This window comes from Mustela erminea, chromosome 16, assembly GCF_009829155.1.
Source record: "Mustela erminea isolate mMusErm1 chromosome 16, mMusErm1.Pri, whole genome shotgun sequence".
In the NCBI taxonomy this organism is placed as follows: Eukaryota; Metazoa; Chordata; class Mammalia; order Carnivora; family Mustelidae; genus Mustela; species Mustela erminea.
In genome coordinates, this window is record NC_045629.1 from 47,206,891 (window position 1) to 47,234,610 (window position 27,720).

Below are 27,720 nucleotides of genomic sequence, written 5' to 3' on the forward strand. Positions count from 1 at the left end.
AAAATGTGTGGTCTCATGAATGAGTTAGTGGAATGGGCCCATCCAGTCCAACTAAAGATCAGGAAGCTCAACCTTACCAACTTAGAAACCCATGAGAAAGAAGCAAAATGAAAAGGAATTTATATCCTAGAACCTATCTCTGAACTTTATTTTTTCTACTCTTGACAAGAGAGTATACTGTCAGAAATTTCCTCAACATAACTGCTTCCTTTTCTAAAGAAATGTAATTGTAAGTGCCTTGGGGCATAAACATTAACACAAAGTAGGTCAAGATGTTTATTCACTTTGTATCCCTAAGTTAAATCTGTATTATTATCCACATACATAAAAATATATCTAGAGAAACCTTAGATCACACACTTTTCTGCATATGGAATTCACTGTCAACCAAATTCCTAAATGCTTTTTATGTCCACTGCTCTTAATTCACATCTCTTCCCAGGACAGACCTCCCTGCCTATCCTCATTTATTGGGGGTGAGGGTGGAGAATATTCAAATTTAATTCTTGGACTTACAACCTATTGCTTCATCCGGCAAGATTTTTCTATATCCTGATTGTGCCATTTAATAATACTTAACTATCCCTCTTTTCTTTCAAGTATGAAAAACATGCTTTCGTGAAATCATTTATAGGAGATGTTTAACCTCTGAGAGAAACAGAACTCAAGAGCTTACTTTATGTACCTGCTTCCAACAGCTGACAGAAAGATTTCATAAAGAGAAAGATGATGAACCAGACTAGGAAAATGGGGTGTATACTGGCATTGGGGCAAGGGAATAGTGTGGTTCATGGTAATAGCAGCAGGCACTTACTATGCTATTCATACTAAGAAGATAATCAAGAGACAAGGGATGGAGGAGAATAACACCAGCAAAGACAGAAGCAGTAATGACTTTAGAGTGTCAGAACAGCCCAGTTAAGTATTTATAAAGAGAAAAGCAGAATAGAATTAGGCAGGACACACTTACATTATCAAACCAAACACTTTAACTTTATCAAATAGCCAAAGGAGTTAAACATGGAGCATAAAAGAGGTAGGAAAAAATGTCAGTTTCACTCAAATATTTAAAGAGTCTTTGCTCATCATTAATTAATAAGCACTAGTCTCAAAAACTTAAAAATAACATACAATGCAGTAACTAACATAACAGAATAAAAAAATTAAAAATAAAAATAAAAAATAACACACAGTGATATGTTGGTTATGTAAAAATTTTATTCAAAGTAGTCATTATATTTTTAGGAAAACCAAATGTTTCAAATATTGAATAAAAACTAACAAGAGGTAAAATAGGTTTATGGTCTAAAATATATCATTGCATATTAAGGGAAAGCGTTACTTTTATAAAATCTACGCACAGAACTATAAAAATGCAAATAGCCACCCTAATATGTAGAAACAATATTCTAAAAATCACAGTGCAGATATTAATCCTCCTAAAATAGATGGGGTTTTAAAATACAATATTCTGCCTCAGTTTCAAGTTAAAATTTGCCTTTCCTGTCTTGAAAATGACATGGCACTGTGAATAAATAATTTAAACATGGAGTTTTTTAACTCCCACATAATAAATTTGCATATGTTTACTACTCTGAATCAGCTGCACAACTGCTAATGCTTTGGGAGAAAATATGCTTTTGCATTTCATTTGCTTTTCTTTTTTTTTTTTTTTTTTTTTCTTTTTTTTTTTTTTTTTAAAGATTTTATTTATTTATCAGAGAGAGAGAGAGGGGGAGAGAGAGCAAGCACAGGCAGACAGAATGGCAGGCAGAGGCAGAGGGAGAAGCAGGCTCCTTGCCAAGCAAGGAGCCCGATGTGGGACTCGATCCCAGGACGCTGGGATCATGACCTGAGCCGAAGGCAGCTGCTTAACCAACTGAGCCACCCAGGCGTCCCTCATTTGCTTTTCAAAACCAAATGGTATATAATGGTTCTTTATGGTTCTATAACTACGTTTGATCTAAGGTCACTTATATCTTTGATAACTTTTTAAGTGTTCTTCCATGTTAGCTAAAGCTTTATTAACTTTACATAGCAAGAAATAAAGTAGGGTTTATATTTTTTCAATTCCCAAATTTTGGTTTCTCATTTTAGAGGAGAAAGAATGCATCGCGCTGAAGGCTTTCAAATCTTCAAAAATTCTTAACAATCTTCCCTCTTTAAAATTTTCCTATGTTATTACATATTCCTTTTATTCAAAATTGTGACAAGGTTTCAAGGAAGGTATTTCTTTATAGTTCTATAATTTAGTGAAACAAATATGTTATAAAAAATATAATATTTAATGATGTACTAATGAAAGATTCCTAGTATTAATTTCAATAAATTTGGGGCGCCTGGGTGGCTCAGTGGTTTAAGCCTCTGCCTTCAGCTCAGGTCATGATCTCAGGGTCCTGGGATCGAGCCCCACATTGGGCTCTCTGTTCAGCGGGGGAGCCTGCTTCCCCCTCTCTCTCTGCCTGCCTCTCTGCCTACTTGTGATCTCTCTCTGTCTATCAAATAAATAAATAAAAATCTTTAATTTCAATAAATTTAGATTTGATCCCAATCTATTTTTAATACTATTTTTCTCATAAAATTTTACTTTTGACATTATCATTGTTGCCAGTAAATAACATTATAATTAACCTACATTTTTTTGAAGTATCAAATTAAAAAATCCCCAAGAGCATCTCCTTGAAAGGAATATTCTGACATAATTTACTTCAGTAAATTATTCTTGGTCAGTTGCTCATGTTTCCCTCTCTATAAATATACTATACCTAACAAATTCCTATATAAATATAGTATTACATATTATCAAACTTTTAAAATTTTTTTTTCTATGGAAAATATAGGTATTCAATTAAATTTATAGAATTATTTTCTAGCTCACTGTAAAAACATGAAACAAAAAGGACAACTAAACTACTTACTAATCTGAAATATTTAAGAGCAATACTATAAATTTAGTCACATACTTTCCAAATACATTACCTAATTTCCTTCATTTATGACTTTAACCCTGTAGTTTACAATTCATGAATTTCCCAGCACTATACTTTCTCACAGGAGGATTTCCCTTACTAGGGAATACTCACAAAAAATATTTAAGTATCACTTAATAATAAATTGGTTATTGAATTTGTAAAATATTTAGAACTTTAATTTTCATTTTTCTCTCCTAATTAACTTTTGACCACTTCACTGCTTATTAAACTATAGATCCAAATTCGTTCCGTTTCTGCCCTCCAAAGCAGGAGCTACTCTAAAGCAAAGATGTCAGGTTCTGTTGGAGCTTATCTACTAATTTAAGCATCCATTCTAGACCACTTGGTCAAATCTGAACCAATCTAATACCACAAAATTATTCTTAAATATTAAGAATATTGTATTTGAGACTACTGATACCAAATACTAAGAATTTGGCATATAACATTTATTCATTCAACAAGTATCTATTAAGCACCTACTATGTGTCTAGCACTGTTCTAGTATTAACACACATTAATGAATGAAAGAAATAAAAATTTCCTGCTCTGACTAGGTGGTAATAGGTAGTACTAATATACCATCCCTGGGCTTCATACAAAGAATACAAAGATTCTTCATACAAAGAATACACTGTCCTCTCCTTAAAGAATAATCAAGCTACTTATGGCAGCAACAACTAATCCTCAATACAAATGACCACATAATGCTACAATACACAAATGTAAATGGTAGCAAAAGCATTACGAAGTGCGATGGGACTAGAGAGGAAAGCATCTCTGTGCAGATGTTACTGGATATATCACCACAAAGACTACAATTCTCTCTGCTTACATTAACCAAATATAAGCATTCTACCTGAGAACAGGAATTCCTAGGATAACAACAAAATTTTACATCCAACTCGAAGATAGCTCTTCCACAGGTTAATTAAGGTGCAACCTTTCCTTACCTTCATAATCTACGTCCCATTAACATCTTCAATGGTAAATGAAAAGGTGGAAAAATTCAAGTATCTCCATTTTACCAACTGTTAGTAGTCAAGAAAAAGATTCTCTTGGGATGACAATTGAAACAATTCTGTAAAATTTCTAGGTTAAATGGGCCTCAATAACCCATACCACCCTTATCTCTTATTCATATGAAGAAGACATTAGCGATGACTTATGAAGTGCCTCCAGCATGAGAGGAACTGTGTAGACCCTTTACATACATTATTTCTACGGGTTACACCTTTGGAATGTAGCTATTTCTTTAAGATTTTATTTATTTATTTATTTGTCAGAGAGAGAACACAAGCAGGGGAACAGCAGGCAGGGGAGAAGCAGGCTCCCCACTGAGCAAAGGAGCCCGATGCCGGACTCCACTCCAGGACCCTGGGATCATGACCTGAGCCAAAGGCAGATACTTAACCAACTGAGCCACCCAGGCACCCTGGAAGGTAACTATTTTTATTCCCCTATTTTGTACATAAGAAAACTGAGGGTCAGTGAGATTATATAATTTGCCCAAGCTGGTAAAGAGTTGGGCTGGAATATAAAACAAATCTATCTGAACACAGGGTTCTGAACAGGATATCAGGGATATTTCACTATATTTCATAGCCTTTCACTCCCAAAGGGAATCTAGAATTGAGGTCTACTAATTCTCCTATTATGGTTATTTTAACCATCCTATGTATAGATACATATGTGAAATGATCTAAAACAGTTAATGTCCTTGTTGAAAATGAGAGAGAGGGATGAAAGAACAAAATCTCAGGTATAATATTATCCAAAATTGTTTAAATCTACTCTGTAGCATTCTTATCAGTCTCCAGTGCCAAGTACAAGGACAATTTGACATATTTCAAAAAGCACAATTAAAGAAAAAATAAGCATATCTGAGATCTTCATAACAACTTTATTACCTCAATTACCTCATCTCCTATTACTGTTCCACTGGCTCACTTCAGGCACACTTACTAGCCTCCAAGTTAAGCCCCTAAGTGCTAGGCATATTCCCATATCCTTGATTTTGTACTCCCTAACCAAAGAAGTCAGCCTAGATACCCAGATGGCTTCCTCCATTGTGTCCTTCACCTTTGCCTAAACACCTCCTTACAAGACCCCCCCTATCTTATTTAAAAGTGCAACCAGACTATGACATTCCTCATTAGCAGGTTCCTAGGTGCTAATCACCATCTAATACTCTATGCTGTACTTACTCATTTCATTTGTTATCTAACACAATTGAAATATAAACACCACGAAGACAAGAATTTTTGTTTTATTAAGTGCTCTTTTTCCTGCCCATAGAAGAGTGCCCAGCACTCAGTAAATATTTATTGACTGAATAAACAAACTTCTTACTTAAAATCTAGAGAGAATATGAGTTAGATTTTATTACCGTTAAGGAATTCAACTAATGTTTCTTCAGAAGTACAGTTCCATATTATTTCATATAAATTAAACCTCCCCATCTTATAAAATATTTATTCTTCCTTACTCTGGTCAACAATCATCTTTTCATTGCTTTTTAGATGTCTAACATGAGAAATCAAAAACTTTGATTTTAAAAGTCAAAGTCTGAATAAAACTAAAAACTGGTAAACACAATTATTAGCTCACACTTTTATAAACTGTTATTAATAAACACATAATTCAGGGGAGAGAAACTCATAGATCAAGAAATAAAATTAAGACTTTGATGTTTTATGGCACCCTTTATATTAAATGGGCATCAACATCCATTACATTGAATATATTTAATATTTCTAAATCAGTAGAAAAGCTTCTGAGAAAACTGAGCTCTTTGTGTCATACAGAAATGTGCTGTCACCAAATATTATAAGATATTCATATGGCTAAAGCATCCCAAATGCAAGGGAAATTACAACATCACAACACACTTAAGCTTTAAAATATCCATGTCTTTCATTCTTTCATGTTTAACAAAGAATCTCTCATCCAAAATTATTATTTAAAAATCTTTTCAACAATAACCTTCTTCTCCTATGATAAACAAGGCCTGTGATAACCCCTATTATTGTAACTTTTTATTACTTCAATTAAATAATTAACTGATACCAGCATCTTTTAATATCACCCCTACACATTTGGAAAAAGTAAATAACCTAGAGATCAAAATACACAGTCAAACCGTAGGAACAGCAGTTTTTCATTGCCAGCTCTCTCTATGTAAACATGGAGTGCAATTCTATGGAAGTATAGCTCCACACATTAAGAGGGGGAATATGTCTGTTTACATGCATCTCTTTCCTGCTCTCTATTATACTGGAACCTGTGTGTGCCTCTGTGGTTAAGATTTACTGCATGCTCATATTAAAGTCCCATTTCCAACATTTAAACACACAGCCACAAAGACCAGTTACAACAGTTATTAGCACGACCCTTGGTGTACCAAAGATTTGGGACTTCATAAAATTGGAATTGATTGTTTATGGACAATTACAGGTACTGAGATTATTTAAAACATTTCAATTTTTGTTTTGCTCTACTGAACCAGAGAGTCTCATTTAAACAACAGAACCAGATGCAGAGATTTAAATATCAACTTCTAATCAAAAATCACCACTAATGTCTCAGCAGGGTGGCCATCCTCTTGCTCATTAAAGAGTCCTTTAAAGATGCAGAGATTTTGGGGAAATGGTGGTATTAAGGGCAAAACATTTTTAGATTATACAAAAATACGTTGATAAAAAATATTCTACTTAGCAAAAACATGTTAAACCTGGACTTTCAGTTTAAAGGAACACATAAGAGACAAACCTTAAGGGACTCTTAATCTCAGGAAAACAAACTGAGGGATGCTGGGGGGTTTTGGGGGAGGGATAGGGTGGTTGGGTAATGGACATTGGGGAGGGTATGTGCTTTGGTGAGTGCTGCGAATTGTGTAAGACTGATGATTCATAGACCTATACCCCTGAAGCAAATAACATATTATATGTTAATTTAAAAAATGGTTTAAAAAATTAATAAAAGAACACATAAGGTCCCAGAAATAATTGCATATGTCAGATACTATGGAGTAAATAAGAGCATTTTTCAAGTGTATAAAGCTGTTACAGGCTAAATAATATATATACAGTATACTAGAAGCATTTTCTTGCTAAATACTAAATTACATATAAACTGTAGCAAAGATAAATGAATCTAATTTAAAAAAACTTTAGGGGCACCTGGGTGGCTCAGTGGGTTAAGCCTCTGCCTTCAGCTCAGGTCATGATCTCAGGCTCCTGGGATCGAACCCCACATCAGTGGGGAGCCTGCTTTACCCTCTCTCTCTGTCTGCCTCTCTGCCTATTTGTAATCTCTCTTTCTCTCTCTGTCAAATAAATAAATAAAATCTTTAAAAAAAAAACTTCAAGTGAACATTTGCACGTACCAATATAATAATGTCATACTTATAAACTGTGAACTACTTTAGGCCTGCCTGAGAGTGTGTCTGTTTCATTCATCTTTGAATTACCAGTACTTGAAGAAAGCACTGATATTCAGTAAATACTGACAAAAGAAAGGTAGAAGGCACAGTAATGTTGAAAAGCGAAGTGTGTGTTACCACCATCCCTCATCCAGATTACTGCAATAGCCTCCCAATTGGTCTCTTTGCTTCTGCCTTCGCCCACCCCTCACCACAGTCTATTCTCAACCAAACCAGGGTATCCTTTTAAAACATTGTCAGATCATATCATTTTGCTGCTCAATAACTGGCAAGGGCCTAAAAATGTCTACAAGACATTACCCCCAATCTGATCTACCATCACCAATGCCTCCCTTATTTCTCTTACTTCTTAGATCTCATCTCCTGCTTCTTTCTCCATCACTCAGCTCCAGCTTTAGTGGCCTCCTTGCTATTCCCCAAACACAACAAATTTTCCACTAGCTATTCCTTCTGTCTGGAATGGTCTCCCCAGGTCTATGTGTGGTTCACTCCCACAGCACCTTCAAAATGAACATAGGTACATTCTGATATCCTTTTCTAATGTCTTCTTCCTAATTGTTAATAACCTGTAATAAACTATGGCTAACATTCTTAGAAAAGGTATATGCAATTCCAAACCTTTTATGTGTGTCCCATAAATCCAGTGTATACCAGGAGGTCTGCTCTTTGCCTCAAGCCTTTTTATTCCTGCACTGGTAGTAATCTAATTGAGCCTTTGTTCAAAAATGAGCCTGGAACTAAGTGAGTCTTCTCCCTAGATGTTACTTTCCCATTTTCGAATTTTTCCCCTACCCTACTCCACAACACTAGGTGTAGTGCTCCATACCTTGTTCCCCTTCCTTGTATAATCACAAACAAACATACACAGAGGATTGAGGATTTTGTTTTGTTTTTTGGGGGATAAGGTCACATACAATTCTCTACATTGTATTTTTCTCATTTCATAGCAGGCAGTGTACTACAACCACATCTGCTAGTATAGAAGAACTTCAGTCTTTTCTAAAGGCTGCATGTTACATGGCTGAAATGTATCAAAAGTATTCAACTTTTCCCTCTTTGTTTCTAGTTTTTTACCACTATTGACAATACTGCAAAATGATCCTTACATAAAAAATACATATATCCTGGGGCGCCTGGGTGGCTAATTTTTGGGAGTCTGCCTTTGGCTTGGGTCATGGTCCCGGGGTCCTGGGATTGAGCCTCGCATCAGGGTCCTTGCTCAGCAGGAGGCCTGCTTCTCCCTCTCCCACTCCCCCTGCTTATGTTTCCTCTCTTGCTGTGTCTCTCTCCATCAAACGAATAAATAAATCTTTGAAAAAATACATATCCTTACATACTGGTGCCTTTGTTTCTATGAGATAGTCTCAGGAGTGAAACTAACAAATCACTAAAAAAAAAAAGTTGTAAACATCACATTTCTTCCACCAATGCCCATTTTTCTAATTTCTCACCAGCACTGACTGTCATAAGTCTTTTTAACTTGGATAACATGATATCTCATTGTTACTTCAATGTGCATTTCCCTAACTATTGATCTTGTGTTTTTTGGCTATGTGGATTTGCTGTTCTGTGAACAATCTATTCACATCTCTTGTGTTTTCTGTCTACACTGGATTATCATTCTGTTATTAATTTGTAAATTTTCCTATATCTTAAATAACCATCTGTCTGTCATTTGAGGTATAAATGTTCTTTCCCAACCTTCTGTTTATTGATTTTGTTTAGGGAATCCCGCACAAAAGTTTCTAATTAGTATATAACTAGACTTTTCTTTTACATCTTCTGGTTTTCCTATGTTAATCAGAACTTTCTTCCCAACTTCTAAATTACACATACAGTGTAGGATTATTCTTTTTCCATTTGTTTAAGTCTTTAGTATTTCTTAAATTTATTTAGGTATTAAAACAGATCAAGGATGGGGCACCTGGGCGGCTCAGTTGGTTAAGCACCTGCCTTTGGCTCAGGTCATGATCCCAGAATCCAGGGATCAAGTCCCACATTGGGCTCCCTGCTCAGCAGGGAGTCTGCTTCTCCCTCTCTCTCACTCTCTCTATCAAATAAATAAATAAATACAATCTTTAAAAAATAAAAATAAATAAAACAACCAAGGATTCCATTTTCTATTGTATACATATGTCTTGACAGTATGATTATCACCTTTCCAGTGAATTAAAATTTTTACCTTTACCAATGAAATTCCCATTTATACTGGAATCTATTTCTGACCTCTATATTCATAAGACATATACCAGTGCCAAACTATATTGCTTATAGTGACTTCACAGTATCTTTTCATACCTGGAATGGCTATTTATTCCTTGTTTCTTTTTTTCTTGATTTTTTCGGTCAACAAACATTAACATTATTTTAATCAATTCCTACAAAGACTGATGGAATTTCTATTAGAAGAACGATAAATGTTTTTCTATTACTTTTAGATAAAACGGAATTATGACATAGTTCTTAGATGGCAACACACTACAATAAAAATTGGGAATGTATTTTATAAAACCAGAGAGCTTTTTAAATTTCAGTTATAAATTAAAACCATAATGAGACACTACTACTCACACATTAGGGTGGCCAAAATTAAACAATACATGTGGCAGCAAGGACAGGATTTTCAGTGAGATTTTATAGCTTTCTTCTATATAGAACTGTACTTTTTTTATTAAATTCATTCTTAAGTATTTTCTAGTTTCTAAAACTACTGAATTATCTTTTCCAATTTTCTTTCATTAAGATTACCAGAATTGAGAAAGACTATTACTTCCTGTGTATCTTATATAGCTGTTTACCAAATCCTCTTATGAATTCTGTTAATCTTTTACTAGTATCTTTTGAATTTTCTAAGCATAAAATAATGCTAAAAAAGCAAAATGCATTTTTTCTCTTATTTTCTAACTTATACTAATTATCCCATTATTTGATAATGCTAGAACATACAAAACACCGGATAATAATTATAGATGGAATAACTTATTAGAGATAGCTTTAGCATTTCACTAAATGTTAAAGTAATGTTTGCTTTTCTGTTTTTTATACACATTGTTACATGCATGCACTTTGGAAAAGCTGTTGGAATTTTTTTTTAATATTTTATTTATTTGTCAGAGACAGAGGAGAAAGCAGGCTTTTCCCTGAGCAGGGAACCTGATGTGGGTCTCGAACCCAGGACCCCGAAATCATGACCTGAGCCAAAGGCAGATGCTTAACCAACTAAGCTGCCCAGGTGCCCCAAGCTGTTGAACTTTAGCAAATATTTTTTCAGCATCAATTGATATAACTAATTTTCTTTTTATAATTTGATGAATCTTATGATTTTAATCTGATGAATCTTCTTTTCACTCATTCATAATTATTTAAAGGTTATTAATTAATATGTCCTTTGCATTTCAAGAATTCTTATTTAGCATACTTTTGGTCATTTCACCATTAGTCACTTGATAATATATATTGAAATGTTCATTGCTTATTACTGTTTCCTCTTCTCTTTATAATATTCTTTTGAGAGCTCAATTTTGATTCATGAGCTCTCTGGCAAAATTTCCTCTAGTATTTTCTTCAAGTGCAGTATGAGAGATACGTTATACCTCATATGTTATATCTCATCATATCTCACAGATTTATCTTCTGTGAATCTTTGAAATATCATCCACTCTGACAGGTGAATGGGATATTGATTGGCCCACTTATTCATTCGTCAAAAATCTACACTGTGGAACATGCCCTGTTGTCAGTATTAGAGATAAATCACGGAAAAAACAAGAGTCCTTGCCTTAAAGGGTGTATATTACAGTTGATGGAGACAGAAAATAAGCACATAAATAAATAAATAAAGGTTATTAAGAGCTAAGAAAAAACAATAAGGCAGGGAAAGGAAAATGATGAAGTAGAGTAAGTGCTATTTCATGTGTGTATATATACACACACACACGCACGCACACACACACACAGATAAGACAGGAGTCGGGAAGGACCTCTAACGATGATGACAGTGATGATGATGATGGTGACAGCAATTAATCTACATACAATGCTTTCTAAGCGCCAGATACTGTGCTAACTGAGCATGTATCAACTCACCTAATTCTAAACAACTCTATGAGAATATTAGTATTAAAATAAAAATTGTATTATAGCCTTAGATTCAATCTTAGAATATGTGGCTGAAACAATTCTACACATCTATAGAAAAATGTTTTCATTAAAATGTTAAGAATTGATCAAAGTGTTCAGAAATAAAATGCTAAAAAAAAAAGGTATTGAAAATATGTTAATGTGATTTAAAAAGGCTTCTAAAACTAAACACCAGAATTATACAAAATGAAGAAACAGACACATTCTCAATAAAAATAGAAACGAGGGGCGGCTGGGTGGTGCAGTTGGTTAAGCATCTGGCTCGGTTTCAGCTCTGGTCATGATCTCAGGGTCACAAGATCAAGCTCCACATTGGGCTCCACACTGAGCGCGGAGTCTGATTTGGATTCTCTCTCCCTCTCCTTCTACCCCTCCAGCTCATGCACGCTCTGTCTCTCTCTCTCAAATAAATGCATAAATCTTTAAAAATAACAGAAATAGAAATAAGCCTAAAATGTCCATATGTTGCCCCCTTTACACACAATCTCTCATTGAATTCTTTCAGTAAGCCTGTGATTCCGGGAAGTCTACTCTGTCCAATTTATAGCTGAGAAAAGTGAAGTTTAAGAGAATATCTTACCTAAAGTCACAAGAGGAAAAAAGTGGGAAGAAATAAAAAGATGAATTTGTACAAACAGCATGATTATAAACTGACAAAGCCATGAATACCAACTTACTACAGATGATACATGAATTCAGCAGAGTTGTAGGATATAAGATAAATCCAGGAAAGTGCTTTCCAATGGAAGCTGGGCTGTGCAATAGAAAGAAAATGGGCTTTGGAGCCAAATTTGTTTGATTCAAGTCAAGCAGACTAAGCTAAGGAGTTAACTGAAAAGCATGTGTTGCCGAGATCAGTGTCTACAGGGTTATATATACGATAACCCTAGTGGACACAGCAATGACAAAGTTGCTCAGCAACAATAGCAATCTAAAGCAATCCCAAAATGCCTGATCAAACAGCTATTCCTGGTTCTGAGAGATCAAAGGCAATTGTCTCAACCATGTGAGAAGCGGAGAACCCAACTCCCTCTAGGCTCCCATTCTCTTCTCCTTTCTCAACAGAAACTACCTTCATCCTCTGTTAACCACCTCACTCATCTTTCTTCCCTCTCTATCTGACTCTTTCTCTTTCTGATTACTCCCTAATAGTGCTCTTCTTCTTTCCATCACCTTCCTCAAGTACCTCACTTTGAAACTGCTTTCTTCTTCTTCAGAGCCCGGTTTCAAGAATATTCATCTCTATCTTATTACCTCCAAATAAATTTTTATCTCAAAGGCCGTATTATCTCTTCTTCCAATACCAGTAACTTAATGAAGATTTAAATAACTCAGCATATGTTATAGAGTGAAAAATGGATGAAAATACCAATCTATATATGTTAAAATATTATGTGGTTTCGGAAAAATCATGCCCTAAATATTAAAATTCTTTCATACAATTTTCAATTATTTTACAAAATTCAAGGAATGATATATAGCTTAAGAAATTTAACAAGAAAATTAGCGTCAGAAAGAAACTCAGTTATTGCTTTAGTGTCCCTCAGCACTATATTTCTTTTCCATTTGGACTTAATAACATCTCACATATATAAATGATTTACAAAGGAAGGACAAGTCATTGACAGTTTACTGTCGTGGGAATCAGATACCAATAATCACACAGTGCTTTTAATTCTTATCATATTACTAAAATTTTATCAGAAACAGATGTCAGCAGCACATTTTGATGGAATTAGTTAACTTTTCTTTCACTTTCATAACAAATTAAGCATTGCTCAGTTGAAAAGTTATAATGTCACAAGCCCTGAGGCGACGTTAGGTGCTGTAATCTAAACCAGTACAGTGTAGGTTGTATGCCACTGGAAAATAATTTATTGGCCTCATTATTGGTAATTACTAAGCTGGTAAAGTGCCAGGTTCTTTTAAAATGTCCAATCAGTTAAATATCTAAAGAACTAGTAACTCAAAGGTCTCTAAATGTATAATTAATATAGCAATACATAAATTAGCAATATAGCAGAAAAACAGGTATAAAACATTACCATTAATCTGACTTCCAAAGAACAAATCAGACAAATGCTTTATAGCCCCAAATAAGCTAAACTCTAGAGATAAAGAAACTTAGTGGGAGAGAAGGAAAGACATTTACCCAAAGAAGACATACAGATGGGCAACAGACACATGAAAAATTGGTCTGCTTCACTAATCATCAGGGATATGCAAATCAAAACTACAATGAGCTATTACGCTTACAATAGTCAAAATAGCTAGAGCCAAAAAGACAAGAAATGACAAGTGTTGGTGAGGATGTGGAGAAGAACCCTCACACACTGTTGGTGGGAATGTAAATTGGTGCAACCACTGTGGAAAATAGTATTTCTAAAAAGGATTCCCCCACTGGGTATTTACCCAAAGAAAACAAAAACACTAATTCAAAAATAGTATGCACCCCTGTGTTTACTGCAGCATTAATTACAATAGCCAAACGGAAGCAACCTAAGTATCCACTAACACACAGACAAAGATGGTGTGATATATATTCACTGAAATATTACACAGCCATAAAAAGAATGTGATTTTTTTTGCCATTTGAGACAACATGGATGGGCCTAGAGAGTATTATGCTAAGTGAAATAAGTCAGAGAAAGGCGAATGACATATGATTCACTTATATATGGAATCTATGAAGCAATGAACAAACAAAATAAACAATCTTAAGTACAGAGAACAAACTGGTGGTTTCCAGAGGAGAGATGGGTGGGGAGATGGGTGAGACATAAAGGGGGTTAAGAGGTATGAACTTCCAATTATAAAATAAGTAAGTCATGAAAATGAAAAGTACAGCATAAGGAATACAGTCAAGAATATTGTAATAATGTTGTACGGTGAAAGATGGTAACATTTATGATGGTGAGCACTGAGTAATGTATAGAACTGTCAAGTCACCAAGTTGCATACCTGAAACTAATATAACACTGTATGTTAATTATACTTACTTTTTAAAAAGATTTTATTTATTTGACAGACAGAGATCACAAGTAGGCAGAGAGGGAAGCTGGTGGGGAGGGGAGTAAGCTACCCACCCAGTAGAAAGCCCAATGTGGAGCTCTATCCCAAGACCCCGGGATCATGACCCAAGCTGGAGGCAGAGGCTTTAACCCACTGAGGGTTTTGTATTCCACTTCTAAAATGGAGACAGTGAAGAGATAAAGAAAATATAATAAAAGCACTTTGAAAATAAAATACTTTAAAACATGTGGTGAATGAACTATACTTCTATGTGTCACATATCACAGACATACTTACAATTTGATATGTTGAGTGTTTTTTTATGATTTTATTTATTTATTTGAGAAACAGAGAGAGGCCAGGAGCAGGGGGAACCTGCAGAAGGAGAAGGAGAAGCAGGATCCCCAGGGAGCCTGACACAGGGCTTGATCCCAGGACCTCAAAATCATGACCTGAGCCAAAGGCAGATACTTAACCAACTGAACCACCCAGGTGCCCCTCGACTCAATGTGGTTTTAAAACACTAACCTTATCTTGTTCATTTTATATCTCTTGAATCTATCCCTTTTTCTCCATTACCACAGCTAATAGCTTAAATCTCAGTTGTTATCATTTCTCCCCTTGATTATCAGGAGCTTCCTAGTTGGTTTTCCTAAATCTAGTCCCACTCTACCCTAATCCACTTCCCATACTTCCACCATTAGTGATATAACAAAACAAAACAAAAAAATCAGATCCCATCACTCTGCTTTAATTTTTCCAATGGCTCCTCATAATAAAAAAGAAAATAATAATAATTATTATATTATTATAAAAATAATAATAAAAAAGAAACTAATATTCCAGGATAAAATGCAGTTCCCATGATAAAATTCATGACGAGAGCATTATTTTTCTCTCCAGCATTAGCACCACCACATATATAAATGATCTATACCCACATTCCATACTATAGCCCTTGGGACCTTCTCAGCACCCTGGAATGTTCTATGGTTCCTCTTACACATGCTACTTTTCTCTAATTAGAAAAACTTTACATTATACTACTACCTCATTTCCACTCCAGCAAAGACTTCCTTTTCTTCAAGACTCAACATCTAAACCTACAACCACTCCTATACAAGCACAAGGACTGTTTTATTATTCTTTTTATCCCTCCATTTACACATTGTGCCTGGCATAGAGTAGGCGGTTAGTGGTTAATAAACGTGTGAAAAATGTATTAAAGGATGAAGCATACTGTAGATTAATAGACTACGGAGAAGCCATTCAATTTGTGTTTTTTAAAACCAATTCAAATATTTGAATTAATAATCTAATAAAACTGAAATACCAACATTAATCTTTAGTAAAAATAAGTAAATAATTTAATATAGTTCTTAACTTTTGTAGCTTATTCTTCAAAATATTTTCTTCTATTACAATAAAGCAGGGCCCAGTGAAAAAAACATGGAGACTGCTCCCAAAAGTTTTACAATCAAAAAATGAGTTTCTATCATATTCCGACTCAGAATCTGTAAGTAACTTTGCAATAAATTAAACAGCAAGACCTATGATTCCTCTACTCCACATGTAGGAAAGAGAGATATACTAAACTTGTATCATCTTATGGTACAAATTAACAATATTTGGGGGATTTTTTTAAAGCTACATATTAAAAAGTGGAAACTTGAACTTTTTAAACTGCAAACATGAGATAACACTAAATTATTAATAGCCTGCAAATATGTTAAAAAGGCCTTGAAACCACAAAACTTCCAGCAGACCTAAAAATGTATAATGTATAATATCCCCAGTTGCATTTCTAAGGTTGGGGTAAGGTTCCATAGTTTGTAGTACTTTCTCCATCAGATCCAATTTTTCCTGATGTACAAAATAAAGCGCACAAATAGCTCTCCCTCATGAGACTGTTGAAAGGACTAGAATTCATGTTTCACACTAGTAAAAATTCTAATTATTATTACTATAATTATTATGAAATTCTATTATTTCCATAGCCAGATAGAACCTATTAAGAAAAAAAGGCAAATTTATATAAAACAAAATTTCTCTGGTCTGTACACCCAATTCTTTCAAGGCAAACCAAAATTTTCCCATACAAATTTTCCTTTGGAAAATACAGAAATAAATCCCACTTGATCGAGGAACTTGCCAAAAGAATACATGTTAAACCAACATAGCTGGTTTAGTTTGCCTGTTATAAGACACTTAACTCTGCTCTCTGGACATATAAAATTAATTCCTTTCAGCCCCTTGTTTCACTGAATGTAATTCTCAACTTCTCACAACCAAAACAGATAGAATGATATTTTATGACAATGATATTTTATGATACCCCAAACACATGAATTAACGATACTGTGGGGGGAAAAAAAATAATGCAGACCCTATCAGAAAAGGTAACATTTGTGTCAGCTTTCCCTCACTCCCACAGGAGTCTCAATAGTATAAATTTTAATTCACATACCTTGACTCCTCAGAACTTAACAGAAAAGAAAAAAAAAAATCATGCTGCCTTTAAAAAACAAAAAACAAAAAAACTCAACTGTCAGTAAATAAACGAAAGGAAGAATAGCCTTCCAAGATAATTTTTTAAGTCCAGAAACTTCTTTTCTTGTTGCTGTCAATTACTTTTCTAATTTCTAATTCTAATAAAAATTTTAGCCTAACTAAGACAGACAAACTAAAATTACTCAGGGGTTTTTACCCAAAACTTCCAATTGTGTGTCCTAAACTCTTTTACTCCAAAGTGAGTTCACAAACTCTGACAGATGTTTTATAACTCTGTTTAAATATTTAGTCAGTAAAAAGATGAAATTAAAAAAAAAAAAAAACTCAGAATGATTTCATTCTTCTCAAAAACCAGGGTGGTCTATGGGCAATTTTGGTACCAGTGGTGTTGCCGGGGGAACAAAATGAAAACAGGTGCCATCAAATTCAAATTAAAGATTTAGTTCTATTTTAAACCACCTTAAACAATGTTTCCATAAACTTTCTAACTGATACTACTATAAATTTGACAATATATTATAACAAGAAAAGGATTATAAATTGTCTGTAGACCATCAAATTTTAACTGTAACAAATTTAGACTGATTGGCAACACTTCCTTTAAAAAAAAATTCTTTCATTAAATATGCAGCATCATTTTAAAAATGGAATAAATATATAATAAAAGGCAAGTCAAAATAAGGAAACAGAGCAAGTATAAACTTGGATAGTCTTTTCTGAAAGATTTTACCTTGTTTTGAATCTACTCGATTTTAAAAACTAAAAATTAAGCACAAAAAGATTTAAATTCATAATGTAAGAAAAAAGTTTCATAATTAATAAAATTATGAAAAGCTTAACTTTTCCTCATAAACCTACTTGTGGTATAAGCTTTATTGTTAAGAACTGAATGAGGTTTTTCTCTGCAAAAAATCCAATAATACATGTGTATATATATGTATATATATATTTAGAATTTAAATTCAAGTTAGTTAACTTGTAATGAAGATTGGTTTCAGGAGTAGAACTTAGTGATTCATCTCTTACATATAACACCCAATGCTCATCCCAACAAATGCCCTCCATAATACCCATCACCCATTTACCACCCCCTCCACCCACCTCCTTTCCAGCAACCCTCAGTCTGTTCTATTTGAGTCTCTTAAGGTTTGCCTCCGTGTTTTATCTTATTTTATTTTTCCTTCCCTTCCCGTATGTTCTTCTGTTTTGTTTCTTAAATTCCATATACAAGTGAAATCATGATATTGGCCTTTCTCTGACTTATTTCGTTTAGCATAATATACTCTAGCTCCATCCACATCATTGCAAATCGCAAGATTTCATTGCTTTTGATGGCTGAGTAATAGTCCAATGTGTGTGTGTGTGTGTGTATACATATATATGTGTGTGTATGTATACACACACACACACACACACACACACACATCTATCTCACATCTTCTTTATCCATTCATCAGTCAGTGGACATTTGGGCCCTTCCCATAATTTGACTACTGTTGATAGTGCTGGCATAAATATTGGGGTGCATGTACCCTTTCAAATCAGCATTTATATATCCTTTGGGTAAATACCTAGTAGTGAAATTGCTGGGTCATAGAGTTGTTCTATTTTTAACTTTTTGAGGAGTCTCCATACTGTTTTCCAAAGTGGCTGTACCAGTTTGCATTCCCACCAACAATGCAAAAGGTTTCCCCCTTGTCTGCATCCTTACCCACATCTGTTGTTTCCTGAGTTGTTAATTTTAGCCATTCTGACAAGTGTGACGTGGTATCTTATTGTGTTTTTGATTTGTATTTACCTGATGATGAGTGACACTGAGCATCTTTTCATATGTCTGTGAGCCATCTGGAAGTCTTCTTTGGGCAAGTGTCTATTCACATCTCCTGCCCATTTCTTAAGTGAATTATTTGTTTTTTGGGTGTTGCGTTTGATAAGTTCTTTTTTTTTTTAATTTTATTTATTTATTTGAGAGTGTGAGAGAGAGACAGAGAAGGCGCACAAGCAGCGGGGAGGGGCAGAAGGAGAGGGAGAAGCAAACTCCCTGCTGAACAGGGAGCCTAATGTAGGACTCAATCCAGGACCCTGGGATCATGACCCAAGCTAAAGACAGATGCTTAACCAACTGAGCCACCCAGGTGGCTCACAATCCTGAGATCATGACCTGAGCCAAATCAAGAGTCTGATGCTTAACCTACTGAGCCACCCAGGTGTCCCTATTTTGATAAAAGTTTTATTCTAAGAAATTAGCTTGTAAGAAATTTTTAGATAGGTAATATTGCATATAGATGGATGTGCTTGATAAGAATTGCTAAGCCTTTCAGAAAGAGTTAAGTGTTTTGTTCTCAAACACGACTCTCCATATACAGGTAAGATGAGATACACATTCTAAAGTAGTAAGTAGAAAATAATTTGTCTTTGTATCAGTCTTGACACTTGAAAAGTTTTCAAACTTGTAGGGGCATGTCATCGTGCATGGATGAGAGTTCTTTTATTCTGACTATAAATAAATCAGATGCCATTGTTATTTCAAATCTTCCAGACAGTAGAACATTTTATTTTTAGCAGTGCTCTGCAGAAACATAAGTTGGTTCATTAGTGTGTAAACACAGCTTACAGTGAGCTTCATTAGTTGGATGCTTTCCAGTATTTAACCACGCTGAGTATTCTATCAGCTAGTTTTCTGAAAAACTTAAAGTTTTCAGTATTAATAGTTAAATGTGTCTGAAACTAGTATTTCTAGTTTAAAATTCTCCCCCATGAAATTATATGCAAAAATAATAGAATCTCTTTTTAGATTAGCACTTATAAGTATTTGAATCATAAAAGAAAAATTCACAGTATTATATAAAGTTGACCAATGTAAAACTTCCTTTACAGTTATGTTAGCTAAAGTTTCAAATAATCTCACTTGTGTATAATTATAAAATTACTGTACTGGCCTACTGCTTACTTTGAAAGTGATTAATCAAAGTCAGAGAAAGCCAACCATCAACTGAAGTGTGTTTCAAATTTCCTTCTCAGAGAAATGTCAAAAAAAGATGAGCCAATTTTACTTTAATTAAAACCTCATTTAGAAATATGAAGTAAATGTTTTCTATTTAATTCCAATTATATTTCAATTGTGTCCAGCTTTCAAAAGGCTTCTGCTACTTGATTACACATGCTAAAATTAATCTTCTCTTATGATTCATATAAGAAAACTTAAAATCAAGACTTGGATATTTGATTATCTAGTTGGTATTTTACATCTTATTCTAAATCTGAAGTCATTAACAAAAAAAATTAATCAAACAAAATAGCCTCAATTCATTAATGGTTTATTTAATCTCTTAAGCAATGTATTACCTAAGAAAAATACTTAAACTTTATTCTTCAAATTTTAGAGATCTAATTTTTTACTTTTTTTCTCACATTCTCTACTATCTCATAAAAACACATCAAATCTATTGGCCTAGATTTCTGATTTGAATTGCTTTCCTGAAAGAGTTAGAAGTAACTCTTCCTTCTAGAACCAGGGTATGTTACAGCAACCCAATCATAAAGTACCCTAAAGTTCTGTGATCCAAGAAAGACTCCTCTATTTTGACCATAATGTCAAATTCACAAAATATCCTTAGCTAAGTTTCAGATGTGTGTATTTGGTTGGCTCAAATGCAGGAACACTTGTCCTTTGTATAACCTAACATTTTTCTGTACATCCTTTCGAAAAGTAAGAAGGTAAAGAAAATAAATTCAACTAAATTATTTGTTTGCCAAAAAAGCAGCAATCTTCCAAAAATTGATGATAGAAATTTTAGAACACATTTAGAACTTCCTACCATGTCTTCTCAGGGAGCTTCACACAGATAATCAAGTGGAACCACCCCAAAAAATCCATAAGTAAGGGAAAATAGAGCCTACAACAGAATCAAGTAACATGTCTGCACAGTTGAACTTCCAGTACCACTCCCTATAACACGAGTCAAATAAATCTCCCACTCCTTCCTTTCCTTCACTTATCTCCTTCCTCATACACTGTTCTTTTTATGGCTTAGCCCTTCAAAGACATCTCAAGACAGAAAAGATTCAGGATACCTTTCACATGAGAGAAGAAATAAGTCACTGGCGAAACAGATGCTCAGAGAAGGCTCTAGATCCCAGCACCCTTCAACCATTAAGTCCGTCCATCTATATCTCTAATGGATAACTGTACTTACAGATAATGTCTCAATCCTTTACAAGGGTTTCATGTTGACAAATATTTAAAAATTAGTACTTACTGAAATGTATAAAAAATAAATGAAAAAAGAAAAATAAAAACTACTGACTTGTGATAAGAAGTAACAATCTAGATGCAAATAGGAATCATTAGCTTTAATGTCATAGCCTTAGCCTCAGTTAGAAGCTTAATAAATCTAAGCCAGTCAACATTGTGTTTAAATAAATACATGAAAAAATCAGTCAATATTAAATATGTACAAAATTATAAAATGTATTATCAAGAAGGTAAATGAAATTAGAAACTGTATAATAAAGTTCTCTGGAAGGCCAAGCATGTCTTAAAACATTTCTGTCAACTGTTTGACTTTCAGAAACATTATCTCAGAAATTAGAAGATGGTCTGTAAGAATAGAAGGGCTCTTTACATGGAGACTTTGTACCTAGAACAATCGCCTAAATTCATCTGAAGGAAAGAAAAGCTAATTTACCTAGACAATGTCACCATCTCTTCCACAGGCTCTAGCAGATTTAGAAAAGTAAAAGGTTTGAGTTGCGTTTTGTTTTCTTGTACTCAAAGTTCAGCTAAGAGTAAAGACCTATAAAAGAAATCCTTATTTCTCCAAAGGTTTCAAGAATTACTTCAGTAGATCAAAAGAATGCTTTCTCTACTAGCCAAACCATATAATTCAAGAGTAAAAGGTTATTTAAGATAATTTAACTTTTCTCAAACAAAGAAGTGGAAAGCTAGGTGGTAACAAGGTTAGTGATCAGAATTCCAGGAAACTGCCAAATTCTGGCACATTCTGATCAGCAAACTATTAATGTTGGGGGGCAGGGGGCGAGGGATGACGTTTTTGGGGAACTTTTGATGCAGGCTTAAATTTTACATAAAAAGAAGCCATATAATTGTAAAATGCTTCAGAGCTCCAAGACGCAGCTACCACACTTTGTTGTGTTTCTTGAAAACAAAACAAAACAAAAAACAAACAACCACAATACATTATTGACTTTGGGTATTATTTAGCTCCCAAAATACCACAGTAATAAGAAGAAAATATCCATAATTAAAGTCTGAATTTCATGTATGGTTTCTAAGCTTTCTCAAGGCCCACACATTCAGTTATACCACTTAAATTTTTCCAATTGTCACAGAATTCCCTTTTCAATTTAGTTCTGTAAATACTTAGGGTCTACTTCATGCAAGGATGAATGCAGTATTATCTAACATCTAGGTTAAGGACCTAGAGTCCACTCCCTGGATTCTAATCCTAGTTCTTCCAGTTACTATTCAATCTTTCAATGCCTTAATGTTACCATCTAGAAGCTATAGATAACCATAACACTTACTTCGTAGGATCATTGTGGGGATTAAACATGAGTGCATACAATATATCTAGAACACAACCATAAAGACAAAGTACTGACATGTTACAACACGGATGAACCTTGAAAACATATGCTAAGTGAAAGAAGCCTATCACAAAAGACCTCATATATTGCACGATTCTCTTCACATGAAATGTCCACAATAAGTAAGTCCACAGAGACAGAATGCAGACTGGCGGCTGCCAAGGTCTGGAGGAAGGAAGATATGAGGACAAAATGTTTAATGAGTATTGAGTTCTGTTTTGGAGGGATGAAAATATTTTAGTGCACGCAGAGGTGGTAGTTGCACAACACTGTGAACATACTAAACACTGACCCATTCGACTTAGAATGGTTAATTTTATGTTACATGAATTTCATCTCAATAAATTTGTATTTAAAAAGAAAGAATTAATAAATGATTTTTTCCCAAAGATTTTATTTATTTGACAGAGAGAGAGAGAGTACGAGCAGTGGGAGCAGCAGTGGAGAGGAAGAAGTAGGCTCCCCACTGAGCAGGGTGCCTGATGTGGGGTTCGATCCTAGGACCCTGGGATCACGACCTGAGCCGAAGGCAGACACTTAATGACTGAGCCACCCAGGTGCCCTAATAAACTATTTATTGATACCTTTCAAACTGATAGGCCTTGAGAAGTTCAACAAATGGCAGCTATAATAATTATTATCCATGCCACAAAAACTAGTAAATTTATAGGATACTATGCTATATTCCAAAAATTCAAATTATATATATTGGCTTAGAGTTTTATGTTTATTTTTAAGTATTCACTGTAACAATTTTATTTCATTTAATTTTAGCATGAAATTATATAATTCATCTATCAGGAACTCATTTCTGCCAAAAAAAGTTACTCACACAGAAAATACATATATAAAAAAGGAAACTAAAATATTTCTGTGGATATTTACTATTCCATGTTATCCAAGTTGTAAGTATAATTTTTGACATACAGTACTTATATGTTTAACTATCTAGGAAAAAAGGAGCTAAATTAATAAGAAAATACACATAAAATGACAACTGAAAAAGCATACTGTAAATTTTAGCCCACAAATTATAAATATATTGTTATACCCAAGATGTTAAAATAATATTATATGTAAAATGCCACTGAAGGACTCACGCATATATTTACAAACTCAATGGAATTTTCAATTTATTTTATTTTAATTTAATTCATTTTTCAATTTATTTTTAATAAATCAGAAAAATTCTTCATAATGGAAGATAAAATAGGAATTAAAAACTAGATCAGCCCAGATAAAGCAAATTTAAAAAGGACATTAAATCATAAGGCTGTAGTTTGTAGTTATCAGAGATCTCTAATTCACATTCTTGTTTAAAGGCAAAAAAAAAAAAAGATATGAGTAGAGAAAAAAAGCATTCTATGTTCCAAACTTGAAGGATCTATGCTAGTTTAGGGAGACTATGTCAATAAATGAGATTAGAGTCAGCTCCCAAACTATCAATTACAACAGCAGCAAGTCTGAAAACTTTTCATCTCAAATAAAAAGCTAGTAGGAGAAACTATGAGGCACTTTCTACTCTATCTCTAAAGAAAAACCATGAAATATTCCAAAAGCAAGAGAATAGTTCATATTTTCCACTTCTTTGCCTCACATATTTTCTTTACTGTTAGAAGGCTGTCTTTTTGTTTTCTTTGTCATGCCTAATGTTTATCTTAACAAATTTCCATTCAATGTGTTACAAAAGGTTTCTGTTGAGAATGATAACTGTATTTCAAAAATACATTTATAAACACAAAAGAAAGCTGCCATAAATGATTTTAATATGAAATTAAATTACTGGAATAAACTTTCAATTATTATACATTGAGTTTGGTCAAAGAACTGGGACATCACACATGTGACCTTTACTCGTTCAAAAGGAAGAGTTTAGGTCAAGCTTTTTTTAAATAGCTAAAGTTTAACAAATGATGAAAAATACATATTAAGTGCTTTATTTATACTTTATAAAAATAGTTCAAATGAACAAAGTTTGTGGGAAATAAAGCATTCTACATTCTTCATCACACATCAACATTGTTAACAGCATTACCCCGCATGTGCTATGAGAAAGAACTTCATGACTATAAAGATTATTATTTTTTTAAATGTTATCTTTAAGAAAATAAGTCAGCTAACTTCCTGGAATTATTTAAATCTGATTTACCCTAAACATAGAGTTCTGTGAAATTTGAATAAAAAATTATACATTCTGCATGCCTTCCAACCTGTATGTCTAATACCAGAAAAATTGGGTTAGTTGTGGAAAACAATATTAAAAAGTTAAATATATATTTAATTTCCATATGATCTAGAAATTGCAATTCTAGGTATATATCTGGAAGAATTAAAAGCAGAAAGTCAAACAGGTATTTGTACACCCATGTTCTTGGTTTATAGCACCGTTATTTACAATAGCCAAAGGAGGGAAACACACCAAGCATTCAGAAACAGATGAACAGATTACCAAAATGTGGTATACACATACAATGAAATATTATTCAGCCTTAAAAAAGAACGGAATCTGGACAAGTGCTACAACTTTGAAGAAGACATTCTATTAAGTGAAAGAAGCCAGATGCAAATAGGCAGTATTATATCATTCCACTTATATGAGGTGTTTAGAATAGTCAAATTCATAGAAAGAGAAAGCAGGATGGTGGTTAGTTAGGGCTAGTGAGAGACAGTTATATGGGGTTACAGTTTAATGGTTACAGCGCTTCAGTTTGGCATGATGAAAAGTTCTAGAGGTGAACAGTGGTGATGGCTACAGAATAAAGTGAACATATTTAAAGCCATTTAAAAATGGTTAAAATGGGGCACCTAGGAGGCTCAGTCAGTTGAATGGCTGCCTGCAGCTTGGGTCATGATCCCAGGATCCTGGGATCAAGCCCTACATCAGGCTCCCTGCTAAGTGGGGAGACTGCTTTTCCCTCTGCCTGCCACTACCCCCTGCTCATGCTCTCTCTCTCTGTCAAATAAATAAATAAAATATTTTTTAAAATAAAATAAAATAAATAAAAATGGTTAAAATGAGTGGCGCCTGAGTGGCTCAGTCGGTTAAGCATACAACTCTTGATCTCAGTGCAGGTCTTGATCTCATGGTTGTAAGTTCAGGCCCACAGTGGGCTCCATGCTGGGTGTGGAGCCTACTTAAATAAAAAAAATTTTAATGGTTAAAATGCTGAATTTTATGTTACATGTATTTTACAATATAAAAAAGGAAACAAACTTTAAAATAAAGTTCTGGAAATGGATGGTGATAATGGTTGTACAACAAGGTGAATATATACGTCATTGAACTGTACACTTGCGAACGCTTAAAATGGTACATTTTATGTTCTGTATATTCTCCAATAATTGTTTTTTCAAAAATTGGGAGATGTGGGGCGCCTGAGTGGCTCAGTGGGTTAAAGCCTCTGCCTTCAGCTCGGGTCATGACCCCAGGGTTCCGGGATCGAGCCCCACGTTGGGCTCTCTGCTCCACAGGGAGCCTGCTTCCTCCTCTCTCTCTGCCTTGCCTCTCTGCCTATTTGTGATCTCTATCTGTCATATAAATAAAATCTTTAAAAAAAAAAAAAAAAAGTTGGGAGATGTCCTTCAGAAATTGGTTTCACTCTGAACGACTTTCACAGCAGGTCAGAATATACCTGCTAAGAGGTTTCTGAATATTCTGTAAGCAACTAAACCATTATGACAGCTAACCAGCACTCCTAAACCAAGCATGCTTAGCAGAAATATTACTGCCCTTCAGCCTACTGGCCTTGCCCAAGTCTGGCAACCTTACAAAATGTTTATATTGCTCCTGCAGCAATAAGTGATGAACTATTAAAAATATAGCACTTGATGGTCAACTTTTAAACAGAATATACTTTCAGTCCATTTTCCCCATGGCTAATGGCTGCTTTTATAGCTTCAATCACATCCCCTTCTATCTTCACAAGAGCCTTGTTTCATTGTTTATCAACACTGGCCCCACTCCTTACATCTTTAATGCTCTCCCTGGATCCTCCGTCTCATTCTGAAGTCAGATTAAGCCCCTTCATCCTATTAAAACCTTCTACAACCTGACACCCTCAAACATCTTCTCTAAATTCTCTCTTCCCCTCCTCACTCCCAAATACCTCAAAGAGAATCTCCTACTGGTGCTGCTTCCACTTCTGTTCTCCCTATCCATTCTGTGATCTCTTAGAAACTGGCTTCTGCCCCACCACTCCACTGAGCCACATTCCTGAAAGTTAACCAGGACCTCCAATCTAATAACCTTTTCATGCTACCCAACATACTGGCAAAAAAAAAAAAAAAAAAGGCAAGAATTTGTAAAAAGTCATTAATCACCACCTTCTTGAAACTTTGTCCCTTACCTGCGATACCATAAACTCCTAATTCTTCTCCTATTCCCTGGCTTCTCTTTTACCATCCTCCCCCAAATCCCCAAGCAGGGGTACTTTTTTACCCTCTCTCCTCAGAACTTTTCAAAACTTTTCTTCTCAAAACTTTGCAGAATATTTTATAAATGCAGAACACCAAAAACATACGAGATACCAGAAGGAGTCAGGTAGTTGGAGAATAATTCCACTTACCTCAAGAACTAATTAGCTGGCCATAAGAGTAATGCTTCCCTACTGCACATGCATGGATCAGTGTTCAAGGTTAAGAAAACCACATTTGTATTTTTTGGCAGGTAAAATACATTTTAAATGAAAAAAACATTTAGAATGTTTTCTTTTTTAAATGATTGTACTGCTAGCAGGAAGTATCTAACAATCTGTTCATTATTAATTGCATGTTTTCTGATATGGTTAATTATTTAGGTTTGATGCAATCATCCAGCTGGTTAAGACTGCTTACTGATACAAAGTTAAAGACAGTATTATAAATTGCAATATAAATATCAGCTTCTTAAGCTCAGAAATAATTTCCTCTAAAAGAGGTTTAAAAAATTCTATATAGAAATCATACTTGTAGAAAAAGAAACAGAAAAACAAAATCCATGGAGAACTGACACATTATACTTCAATTTAAAAGTTGCCATAATACATTCTTTAA

General features: G+C 34.2%; 1 protein-coding gene and 1 long non-coding RNA gene across 2 annotated transcripts in view; both read right to left on the reverse strand.

The window, feature by feature from the left end:
• The window catches only part of STK3 (serine/threonine kinase 3), a 277,957-nt gene that overhangs the window by 136,364 nt on the left and 113,873 nt on the right, over positions 1–27,720 (reverse strand). The gene's annotated exons all lie outside the window — the stretch shown is intronic.
• Positions 1,863–27,581, reverse strand: LOC116574751. The gene is made up of 3 exons (XR_004279470.1): positions 26,515–27,581; positions 19,199–19,201; positions 1,863–1,898 (listed from the first exon to the last, which is right to left on the reverse strand). It is a non-coding gene; the product is annotated as an uncharacterized LOC116574751 (long non-coding RNA).